Source organism: Sceloporus undulatus, chromosome 2 (assembly GCF_019175285.1).
Source record: "Sceloporus undulatus isolate JIND9_A2432 ecotype Alabama chromosome 2, SceUnd_v1.1, whole genome shotgun sequence".
In the NCBI taxonomy this organism is placed as follows: Eukaryota; Metazoa; Chordata; class Lepidosauria; order Squamata; family Phrynosomatidae; genus Sceloporus; species Sceloporus undulatus.
In genome coordinates this window covers 44384218-44397744 of record NC_056523.1, presented here as the reverse complement: position 1 = coordinate 44397744, position 13527 = coordinate 44384218, and positions in this window count along the sequence as shown.

Genomic DNA, 13527 nt, shown 5'->3' with positions numbered 1-13527 from the left:
ACAGAGTCCGTACTAGAGCCAGGGGCGTCTAGAAGAGACGCCCCTTTTTTAAAATGGGACATCCGCAGGTGGTTGCAAGTGGTGGTTTGTAACCCGCCCTAGAATCATAGAGTTGGAAGAGACCGCACGGGCCATCCAGTCCAACCCCCTGCCATGCAGGAAATCCAAATCAAAGCATCCCTGACAGATGGCCATTTAGCCTCTGTTTAAAGACCTCCAAGGAAGGAGACGCCACTACACTCCGAGGGAGTGTGTTCCACTGTTGAACAGCCCTAACTGTCAGGAGGTTCTTCCTAGTGTTGAGATGGAATCTCTTTTCATGTAGCTTGCATTCATTGTTCCAGGTCCTGTTCTCTGGAGCAGCAGAAAACAAGCTTGATCCCTCCTCAATATGACATCCTTTCACATATTTAAACAGGGCTATCATATCACCTCTTAACCTTCTCTTCTCCAGGCTAAACATCCCCAGCTCCCTGAGTCGTTCCTCATAGGGCAAGATTTCCAGACCTTTCACCATTTTAGTCGCTCTCCTCTGGACACGCTCCAGTTTCTCAATGTCCTTTTTGAATTGTGGTGCCCAGAACTGGACACAATATTCCAGGTGGGGCCTGACCAGAGCAGAATACAGTGGTACTATTACTTCTCTTGATCTAGACACTATACTTTTATTCATGCAGCCTAAAATTTTATTGGCCTTTTTAGTTGCCGCATCGCACTGTTGACTCATGTTCAACTTGTGGTCTACTTGGACTCCCAGATCCCTTTCACATGTTGTCTCATTCAGCCAGCTGTCCCCCATCCTATATCTGGGCATTTCATTTTTCTGCCCTAAGTGCAGTACCTTACATTTCTCTGTGTTGAATTTCATTTTGTTAGCTTTGGCCCAGCTTTCTAGTCTATTCAGATCATTTTGAATGTTGATCCTGTCCTCTGGAGTATTAGCTATTCCTCTTAATTTAGTGTCATCTGCAAATTTGATAAGTATGTTCCCAATTCTGTCATCCAGGTCATTGATAAAGATGTTGAATAACACTGGGCCCAGGACAGAGCCCTGTGGGACCCCACTGGTCACTTTTCTCCAGGATGAAAAGGAGCCATTGTTGAGCACCCTTTGGGTTCAGCCGGTCAACCAATTACAGATCCATTTAACAGTTCCTTTGTCTAGCCCACATTTTACAAGCTTGTTTGCAAGAATGTCATGGGGAACTTTGTCAAAGGCCTTACTGAAATCAAGATATACTATATCCACAGCATTCCCTTCATCTACCAAGCTGGTAATTTTATCAAAGAAAGAGATCAGGTTTGTCTGGCATGACTTGTTTCTCTGAAACCCATGTTGACTTTTTGTGATTATGGCATTGCCTTCTAGATGTTCACAGACTCTCTGTTTAATGATCTGCTCCAGAATCTTTCCTAGTACTGATGTCAGACTGACTGGACGATAATTGTTGGGATCCTCTTTTTTCCCCTTTTTGAAGATAGGGACAACGTTTGCCCTCCTCCAGTCTGCTGGGATTTCTCCTGTTTTCCTGGAGTTTTCAAAGATTATTGCCAATGGCTCTGATATTACATTTGCCAGTTCTTTTAGTAGCCTTGGATGTAGTTCATCTGGTCCCGGAGACTTAAATTCATTTAGATTAACAAGGTATTCCTCTACTATCTCTTTACTTATCCTGTGCTGAAATTCCCCTATTCTGTCCTCTGCTCCATTATCCTCAGGTTGAGCACCCTTTGCCTTTTCTGAGAAGACTGAGGCAAAGTAGGTGTTGAGTAATTCTGCCTTTTCTCTGTCCCCTGTTAGCATTTTGCGATCTTTTCAACGCAGTGGCCCTACCATTTCCTTCTTCTTCCTTTTGCTGCGGACATATCAAAAAAAGCCCTTTTATTCTTTTTAACCTCTCTAGCAAGCCTGAGTTCATTCTGCGCTTTAGCTTTTCTGACTTTACCCCTACAAATGCCTGCTATTTCTTTGAATTCCTTTTTTGTGATTTCCCCCTTTTTCCATTTCTTATACATGTTCCATTTAAAAGTCAACTCAGTTGAAAGTTCCTTAGTCATCCATCCTGGTTTCTTGAGACACCTCCCATTTTTCTTTCTCACTGGAACTGTTTGAAATTGTGCCTTCAGTATCTCTCTTTTGAGAAACTCCCATCCGTCCTGAACGTCCTTCCCTTTTCGTATTTCTGACCACGGGATCACCCTCAATATTTCTCTAAGTTTACTGAAATCCGCTCTCCTAAAGTCTAGAATGCGTGTTTGACTATGCCTGACTTCTCCTTTCCATTGTATAACAAACTCCAGGAGAACATGGTCACTTCCACCTAATGATCCCACCACTTGTACCCCATTAACCAAGTCATCCTTGTTGGTTAGGATCAGATCCAAAATAGCTGACCCCCTTGTTGTCTCTTCCACCTTTTGTACCATGAAATAGTCTTCCAGGCAAGTGAGGAATGTGCCTATGAGAAGGGTAGCGTGATCAGCAAACCCATTTAGCTTTTATGTTGGTATTATCTAGGTCTTTCACATCTACATCTCTTGGTGTTCCAAAAGTCATTGTGACCTTTTAAGAACATGCCTGGCTCTAAATATGAAAATTTAAAAATACAGAAGCCCCATATATAGCATGAGGTGCATCAAGTGTACTAACACCATGCACCTGAAGTGGATGAAAGACCATGCAGAAATAAATCAATTTGTATGAAAGTTGCTGTTAGATTTACTCTCAACCAGCCTCCCCACCCTACTTTCTCTTCCTTTTGCAATGAGAAAGAATCCATCATCTTCAAAGGTAGTCCATTTCATTGCTGAACTGCTCTTACCATCAGGAAGTTCTTCCTAATGTTTAGGTGGGATATTTTTTCTTGTCATTTGAAACCATTGCTTCCTGTTCTAATCCCTAGAACAGCAGAAAACAAGCTCACTCCATTTTTCACATGACAGCCTTTCTTATTTTGTAATAAGATTCCATTTATATGGATACAGTAGAAATGGCTGCTTGTTATTGTGAAATTTAAAAAAGGATGCCCTTGGCAACAATCATGTTCAACATGTTGCAGCTGAGCTACAGATGTATTGTTCCAACATGGAACCTGAATGAGAAGACTACTCATATGGTGTTGTAGCAAAGGAACCATGCTACATTTGGTGCTACCTAAATGGTTACCATGAAGTAACACAGTTATCAAGGTGTTTGTTTCCCCAACATTTTGTTCCAGTTGCAGAGAAGTGATGGGTCTGATCTAGGCAAGAGTAACATTAAGAACAAAGTCAGTGTCAGCTCTCCATTGTCAACATTGATAATGCAAAACAGTAGAACATCAGGAGGTTCCAAGACAGGGATTCTCAGAGGCAGGATCCCCAGTTGTTTCTCTCACTGTCATTATACTGCATTCTTTAAAATCAAAGATGAATTTATTTGAACGCTTAACACAGAAAGACCAATATAATTTAATAAACAATATCGAAATCTGTTGAATTAGAATCATGATGACTACATGTAGTAAGTGAAGAATATGGTCTATTCAAAAGGAAAAGACCAAACAGAAAGGAAGGAGTTGCAGCACTGTATCTAAAAGATTGGAGCCAGTGTAGCATCATGGTTTGAGTGCTGGATTAAAACTCTGGAGACCATGGTTCAATTCTCCACGGGCCATGAAACCCACTAGGTGGCCTTGGACATGCCACATTCTCTCAGCCTCAGGGGAAGGCAATGGCAAACCTCATCTGAACATATCTCACCAAGAAAACATGTCACTAATCTGTGGCTATGGGGACATAACCAGCTGACTGTTCAGTTTCTTTCCCCCACCATCACCACCAGTCGCATAATGGCCACGGGGGTTGCTGCAGCAGCTAAAGTGAATTGTAATTTGAGGGAAAGGAGATAATGTAGCTCTACCTGAAGAACATTTATGTTATGTTCTGCATTACAGAATCTTAATCATAAGATCCAAATCAAGGGAAATAATGTTACCACTCTATTCTGCTTTTATCAGACCTTTTCTCCAGTTCTGGGCATCACAGTTCAAGAAGGATATTGACAAGCTAGAATAGTCCAGAGAAGGGTGACCAAGATGATAAAGCATTTAGAAATCAAAAGCACAAAAAAATAGTTAAGAAAGGTGGGTTACACACCACCCAAAAGTACATGCTCGGCACATACTAGGGTTAGGAAGGGGTGTCCTTTCCAGACGCCCCTAACCCTAGTACGCGCTGAGCACATACAAAATGGTGGCACCCATTCTACATGGGCGCCACCATTTTGACATAGCGGGCACTTAGCTTCCGCATGTCTCAGCGTCATTATGATGCTGCAAGTGCCAATGGTGCTTTGCGGCGCCATAATGGCGCCGCAAAAAGAAGCTGCATTTTGCAGCTTCTTTTTGTTGCGTGAGGGAGCCGCGCAGTTTGGCCACTGCGGCTCCCTCGCACAACAAATGAGGGTGGCGGGAGAAAGCGCCAAAGTTAAATAAGTTTTGTCTGCAAAAGAGAGGATTGAGAGGTGGAATGCTAGCCTCTAAAGGGCTGATATGGGATTTTTCTACATACTGTAACTTGCTTAATAAACCAGACAGCATAAACTGGTAAAAAGCTTGTTTTCTGCTGTTCCAAAGGATAAGATGCAAATCAATGGATTCAATGAAAAATGAGATTCCAGTGAAACTTCAGGAAAAAAAATTCTCAGCAATGGAATTGGTTAGTTTGGAAGACGGAAGACCTTCTTTGACTGACAGCATTTAAACAGGATTAGACAGTCACTTCTCAGTAGTGCTTTAGCACACTGGAACAAGGTGGATGATATTGCCCTTGAGGTTCCTTCCAGCTCTACAGTGCTATGATTCTATTGGATTGTATGGTGATGGTTAGAACTTTTATAAAACTCTGTAAAAATAGATAGCAATGTGGATGGTACGTTATCATCCACACACACACTATTCATAGGTGTAAATGGGATGCAAATAAACAATTTTCTTCACTCATTTTAACTAAGATTGAAGAGGTTGCTGATCTTGATGGGTTCTCATGTTTTGCGTTCATAAGATGCCAGGTTCTGGGAAATCTCTTTTTAATGGGGATCTGGGAAGCTAAGGTTCTTGGACTGCTTTAATATCTTGGATTTGGATAGCTGCTATATGTCATAAAATACTGATATTAAGCTAGATGGTCCTAAAGCAGGAGTAGCTCTTCATATATTGTCAAACAGCAAATATCATCACCCCTATCCAGCATAGACAATAATAAGGAATGATGGGACCTGCTGCCTAAAACATCTTTGCTTACTGTCATCTGAGGTCTGACTGCAACTGTGTCAGCCAACATGTGTAAATTCAGAATGGCTGTTCCTCCATAGTATGTTAAATTCCACACCACTCTCACAAATGTCTGAATAACTGCAATTTTTCTACACAACGTTCAACTTTATCACATGTGGCGCTTCCATTGCCCAAACATTATCAAATGGGGCGGAACGCAGAAGCATCACCAGTGCTTCTAAAGGGGAACGGAAGTGTTATCACCATGGAATCGCCATAAAATCATCAGGGAAGCAACCCTTTTCTTATTAACGGATTAATCCATTATTAATAAGAAAAGGGCTTCTCTGCTGACGCTTCCATGGCAATAACTCTTCTGTTTCACTTCAGAAGCACCATGCATGATCACACTGGTGACGCTTCCACCCCATTTCGATGACATTTGGGTGATGAAAGCATGGCATTTGGAGCTCCGTGTGATAAACCCCATACTTAACAAACAAGAATGCATAAGCTGGGAACAAACTTCATCCCCATGAGCTCCATCTCAGCTTACCTCCTCATTTCATGTGCCAGGTTTAATACTGTACAAACCAGTTTCCCACTAAATCAGCACCAACCAGAATATTAAACCAGCATCAAACCATTCAATATGATCTTTGGCTATTATACTGACATGAAGCAAAAATGTTCTACTTCAAAACACCAGTGTCTGCACAGAATGAGAGAAAAATGATGTGGAATGTTTATTACAGTTTGCACATCAACAGCTATGTCCAATTGTTACTCTCGGAGTAGACCCTCTGAATCAATGGAATTTATAAAAGTATTGAGTGGCCAAGTTCCCATTGAATCAATAGGCTCTCTTATAGGTGGGATGAGCAATTGGATTTAGGCCTCATTAAACCAGCATACAGACTAGCAAAATCCAAAAGTAGTATGAACTGCTGGCAATTGGATAAAGCATATAGCTATTAGACTGTGTCAAAAGTATTGAGCTTTACAGATCAATTATTCATATTTGTCATTTTATTATTTTCTTGGTGACTTTTTTAAAAAAAATAAAGACTGCAGAGAAGGGAAACGTTTTTATTTATATATTCAAATGATAAAAAGATAGCACAGTTTTAGAAATGAATATTGGTTAGTGACACTCCTCATCGGTCTACTGCCAGTATTTCACCAAGTGCAATTTTAAGCCAAGGAAGTGGTGTCTATGGTTACTGCCACACTACAGAATTAATACAATTTGACAATATTTTCATTGTCATGACCCTAGCGTGTGGATGCTTGGGATTTGTAGTTTGCTGTGGCACCAGAATGCTCAGATAGAGGTGGGATACAGACCGCCGCTTTGCGGCGCTCCCCCGCCGCCGCCATTTGCTCCGCGCGGGAGCCGCAGCAGCCAAACCGCGCGACTCCCGCGCGGAGCAAAAAAGAAGCTCCATTTCGGAGCTTCTTCTTGCGGCGCCTCTATGATGTCGCGAGGCGCCTGGCGCGGACTTGCGACGTCATAGGCGCCGCGACACGTCTGGACGCTGTGCGTCCAGTACGTAAAGATGGCGGCGCCCATGTAGAAGGTGCGCCGCCATCTTGTACGTATAGGATACGTACTAGGGTTAGGGGGGTGCGGAAGCACCGCCCCTTCCTAACCCTAGTACGTATCCTATACGTACTAAATGGCGGTGTGTATCCCGCCAGAGAAAGCTAAATTTCTCACAGAATTACAGATCCCACAATTCCACATCATTGAGCCATGACAGTTAGAAGCAGTGTCAAACGTCATTATTTATGAAGTGCTTAATAGCACCCAGGCAGTTTATATAGGTGGTGGTGGTTTGGGTTTTAACGTTATGATTGTGTATTCCTTGTAAACAGAAAAGTAGGATACAAATCCCTAACTCAATCAATCAATGAAGGAATCCTGTTAGACAAACAAATAACCAGAACTTGGAAGCATTACTTCAAAGAGTTATTATTGAAAAACTACAATTCCAAGAAGCCCTCAGAATCATCTTCCATTCCAGAGGATTCTGGTAGTTGTAGTCCAAAACAGTAATAAGCTCTGCAAATAATATGAGAAGATGGTGCCTGGTGTGATTGCACAGTCACATATGATCTTCACCAATCTCATAATGTTTAAATAATAGAATCAAGTGACATCTCCCAACCCAGTGTGGGATTCAGACCCAGGAAAAATGGCTCTGTAAAATACAGATAAAATTTACAGTAGATCCATTGAAGTGAACAGGATTTGTAATAACAGATCACACCAAGATCTCTTGTCATAAACCTATTAGGTAATTTATATATAAGAATTGTCTTGTAAAAGCAAGATAAACTCCTTGTGTAACAAGAAGAGAAGTAGGACAGAATGCTGGAATGTTTTTGACAGGAGCGTCAATAATGAATTGCCACTTGAGCTTTGCCTACTATAATAAATTCTGTCCTATTTTGTCATACCCTGTTGGTATTTAACCATATTACTCACTCACCATAGACAGGATCTCCAGGTATATAAATACAGCTAACTATTATGTATGACTTGGAGTTTCATTTAAATTTACTAAAAGAAAATAAGAACAAATGAGTCATACATTATAAAGAGGAGTACCTCCTATGTATCACATACCTCTTTCCCTTTCCAAATTCATTCTCTTTATATAAATTAAATTGTCCGCTGCATATATCCACATCAGAGAGCCATTTAGAATGCCATATTTTAGAGAAAGCAATTACATATCTTCATTGATATACCACCCTAAGATTCCAAATGTGTCACTTAAAAAAAGGAAATGTCAAAACATAGATATTGACATGACAAATGTTGTTCCACAATAATTGTTTCAGAGTCTTTTCCACACACCTACTGCCTAGGATGTAGTGGGGGACACTATGCTTATATTCTCCATCCCACCCTTACTCTGCACAACACCAGTAAACCCCAGCAACTACTGGCTGCTAACAAAAGCATTCCTGTGCCTAGAAGCTCAAAAGGTTTCAGACTAAAATTGGATGCACACCATATGCTGTTTTCTGACAGTGGACTGCTGTTACTCATCCAACCAGTCCAAAAAGGTACCTAGCAAGGTGGTAATCGGTGAGAAATTTTATTACTTCTGTCTATGTGAGCATTCCAAATTTGTAAAATACTTCCTAAACATAGTAGAAAGAACTAGAGGGTTAAAAATAGTGTGTATAGTATGAAACAATCCTGGAGACCTTTCATACTGTATAATTACATCAGTATAATTTGACTAACTGTCATGGGAATATCCTAAAGAATTCTGGGGTTTCCACTTTAGGTTTTTATTATCATCATCATCTACATTGCTCTAATGCCTCAGCAAACTACAACCTTAAGATTCCATAGTATGCAACCATGGCAGATAAAATGGAATCATAGCTCCATAGGTGTGTGATGAGAAAGGGCTCCTGATCAATTCATCTATCCCAGTAGAGGTATTTGGAGACTAAGATCTTCAAATTCTGATTTTAAATTCCTGTGTATTTAACCATGTTTATAGTCCTCAATTAGTATTGGTATCTCTTTTTTTCTGACAGGTTTATCATCTTTAACAGAAGGTTGCAGGCAGTGAGAACATGGTGCTCTCTGCATTGCAAATGGCTAAACCTATTGCTTTTGACCACTGCAGATAGATGAGAATTTTATTTGGTTTGCTTTTTATTTTAAAAATAATCCCCTACAAAATTAATGATTTTGAATATTTTTAGTTTTGAATGGAGATGAAAACAAATGTAAGGATGGCAGATCTGTCCATTCCTAGGCCAGGGGAATAATCCCTTTATTTTGCTGAGTTTTGGTTTCTGAGTCTCTCTTTCTCTCAGTCCCCCTACCAAGGTAGCTATGGCTCTACATTAAGAGAAACAGATGGCTTCAATATTAGCAGGGTGATATCTCTGCTGCAGGACTTAGTCTGAACTGTACACAAGCCAAACAAGATGTTATCTAACATGCTGAATCCTATGGATAGCACTTTGAACAGATCCAAAGTTAAAACCTGGATCTTGTAGGCCATGATCCTACATCACATTTCTGAAGCCTCTCCACCGGAGTGCTTACAGAAGACTATTCCTTTGTCTTACAGTGCTCAAGAGCTGCTAGAACAAGCCTAGGTACAACCTTGCATTCTATTTGGGGCCAGGGAAATGGATCGGAATCTGACAGTGTTTCTCCTTCCAGCTGTCACTGACCATCAGGATGGGAGCTTGTGAAGAGGTACCTCTTGCCACAAGAGGCAAAAAAAAAATGTACACACAGATGTAATCCTCAGTTATGCCAGTGCATGTCACCAGCAGGATGCTGTTTTTTAAAAAGTTACTTCCTGGATTACAACTCCTAAAATATCCCAGCAAGCATGGCTTGTGATCATTCTTCTAGAGTAAGTCCAGAAAAGTGTCCAAGTTGCCAAGCTCTAGAGAGCCAAAATTTTTCCACTCATGTGAAAATGCGCCACTAAGAGGCTTCAGCGGCAAAGAGCTGATATACATCCTTCAACTACTGAAGTCATCTCTGCACTTCAATCTGTTCTTGCTGCTGCAGCACCTCTACTTCAGCCAGATATTTTCAAAGCGAAGGCAGGTTTCTGTAAATCCAGGTCTAGATGGGCTCTTACAGGTTAAGGCAGAGCTATCTTGAGCTCTTCTGTACACTTAGATCCTTTAATGCAGCAGTTCCCAACCTGTGCTCCGAGGAGCCCTTAGGGCTCCATGTGCACTTCCCAAGCCCTCTGTGGCTCCTCCAAGAAAATGAAAGAAATAAAAATTGAATGAAATTAAAGAATAAGAAACAAAAAGTAACACTACTCCTAAACACAATTAACTTGTACGGCATAGGATGGGCCTCTTAGGGGCTTCGCCATAGAAACTGATTGTAAAAAAGGCTTCATGAGTCAAAAAGGTTGAGAACCCCTGCTTTAATGTGTGTGAGAAAACCTTCAAGCTTTCAGAGGGGGAAACCTAAACAGAGGATTTGTTATGCATGCATGAGTCATATTCTGGGAGTCTAACTCCCCTAGCCCAACAGGTATAAATAATAACCATAAAAAGAGCTATTTGGCTATAGAGAGGAAATTTATAATTAAAGCCACTAACTCAAGGCTAATTCAGTAATGTTAGAGTAAGTGTGAAGGAATTAATGAATTATAGGTCACAAATAAAAGCCAGAAACTGCTCTAAAGAAAGGGGTAAAGAGAGAACACCTAATTAAAAGACCTGCCATGAGGGTTGAATACTCTATAGGCACCCATTCCTGTCTAATCTTGACAGCCAAGCAGGGTCAGCCCTGGTTAGAACTTGGATGGGAGACCACCAACAAGTACCAGGTGCACTAGGCTACATTTCAGAGGAAGGAACTGGCAAATCACTTTTGAGTATTCCTATCCTGAGAAAACCATACAAAATTCATAAAATTGTCTTTAAGTTGAAAGGTGACTTAAAGGCAAACACGCACATATGCACACACAAACACATACACAAATGAGAACTCTCACTATAGCATTTCACCAGCCTATACTGGGCATGTTGGTATGGTAGTTGTGTTTAGGATCAGAAATGTCACCATAAATCAGTTCTGAAGGAACACAATAAATACATCTGGTAAACTACAAAGCAACATTTTAGCAGCAATAGATTAAAAACACACCCCATATAAACAAATAAATAAAACTTTTATTTATATCCCGCTTTTCTGTTACAAGACAATCAAAGCGACTCACAACATATTAAAATCCACATTTACAAAATTATATCCCAAATTCCCCCCCTTAAAAAAGGATTAAACATGTACAATTAAAATATCATTTAAAAACACACAAATATATATATGAGGACAGAGCGGTGGGCTGATACATGATGGGGGAGCAGTCATTCCGTGGCTGGGCACTTTTATTCAGGAAAGGCCTGCTGGAAGAGATCTGTCTTGACAGCTTTTTTAAAGCTGTTTAAGCTGGCAATTTGACGAATTCGTCCGACAGACCATTCCATAATTTGGGAGCAATTGCAGAGAAGGCCCTCTGGGAGGTAGCAGTTAGTCTGGTTTTTAAAGGCTGCAATAGATTCCTCCCAGAGGACCTGAGAGTGCGGGGCGGATTATATGGAAGCAGGCAATCCCTCAAATAGGTTGGACCCAAGCCATGTAGGGCTTTAAAGGTTATAACCAACACCTTGTGGCACAAAAGAGCAGTACAGCACTTTGATGCCAGTTTAACTGTCATGGCTGCATCATATGGAATGCTGAGATTTATTGTCTGATGGTGTGATGATTCATATTCTCTATTAGAAACCTGAAGGCTGCAGGTTCAGTGGAATAGAATGGACTAGGGCTCAAATTCTAACTCTCTAACCCAATACAAATCCCAGGATTATGAAAGAAGCAGCTATGACAGTGAAAGTGATACTAAATTGCTATTGCTGGGTAGTATGGAAGCACAATTAAGGATGAAACCTATTTGTGTTCCCAGTGGAAGCAGCTGGCCATTTTTTCACCTGCAGAATTATTGCATTCAGTTCAAGGCCATGGAAGCAGAGTTGCACATGCAGTGACACTGTGAATGTGCCTGTGATTTTGCATTTGGGTGTGAATTCAGTTGTTCATTCAATTCCACAAAAGTTGTCATTCAATGTATAGCATGATCAGTGTGTAGCTTAGGTTTACACTATGCAAGCTTGATGAAGGATCTCAGCCTATGTCTCCATTGTAAAACCCAAACTGACTGCACATGCATTAGTATTCAGGTCACGGTTATCTTGGGCAAAGAATCTTCAGAGTTGGTTTTGCCAGTTGCTTCCTCTGAAAAATAGTCTACAGCACCCAGTATTCATTGGCGGTCTCCCATCCAAATACTAACAAGGGCTGACCCTGTTCAAACCTCCAAGACCAGGCAGGATCTAGTGCCTTTAGGATATTTCAGCCAGTCCATCAAAACAGTTTATCAAACAAACTGGTTCTATAGCATGAGTCAGGCCTCATTCCCACTACAAAATAAATTGTTTTTAGTCGAATCGATTAAGTGATTTAGCACCAAATAGACATTCACACTATTTGAGCCGTGATCAAACCTACCTGTTTCAATTTAATCCACTTCAGTTTCACATTCAGCAATGGATTGATTTAACATGGAGTCAACTCATAGGGGTGACTACACCACAGGAACCAAATCAAATAGACAGTATGTTCACCCTTGTGCTGAACTGATTCATTCCAAAAGAAGTGATGAATTCCGCAGATCCAGAAAAATCGGTTTTAATGGGTTTAGTGCTACATCCCCTAGTTCAGATCAGTTTGAAAACTGATTATGTAGTAAGATTGAGGCCTCAGTTTCAAAGGTCACATGCACAGTTGGTTACTATGCACTGAGTTTACTTTACCACTGTAAAGTGTTAATAGGAAACAGATATTACCATGAACTACCTCATAATAATATGACAAGAATTATTTTTAATTATCCTTTTAAAACACTGATACATTGATGCATCAGCAGTAATCTCAGACATAATACAGCAATTTATATTATCTATGTAACATCTTGCCAGCTTCTCCTGAGAATTTGTATTTAATGAAGTTACTGAAGAACCATTCATCATGCAGTTCAAAGGACTAAGTACATCAAAATGGAGATGAATAAGTAAAAATCTGGGCAAAGAAGGAAGATGAGTTTAAAGGTCATAAATCTGTGACCAATTAGGTCTATGCAATGATATATGCATGTGGTGGGAGGGAAAACTGAAGCCACATTCAAATATACAGTTTGTGAGTGTGTGTTTTTAAGTCACCTGTTGACTTATGATGACCCCATGAATTTCACGGGGTTTTGGTAGGCAAAGAATAATCACAGGTGGTTTTGTTAGTTCCTTCTTCTGAAATATAGCCTACAGCAATTGGTATTCATTGGTAGTCTCCCATCCAAGTACTAACCAGAGCTGACCCTGCTTAGCTTCCAAGATAAGACAGGATCTGATGGTATTTAGGCCCTATAAATGTCCTTAAAAAGTAGGTATTTCAGCAAAGAAATGGGTTTTCTACTTTCGAAACACTCATTTATAATACAGAAAACCCATTTCTTTGCTGAAATATTTTGAATCAGCAGCAAGTAGACAAATCAGTCTTCCTTTGAATACCCATCTCTTCTTTCTTCACTTCACTGTGATAGAGGCATTTTTCCCAAGTGGGGTGAACAATTTCATTGCATTTATTGTGTGTGTGTGCATTTGTGTGTTGTGGTTCCTCACTGGAAGGTTAACAAACATTGAA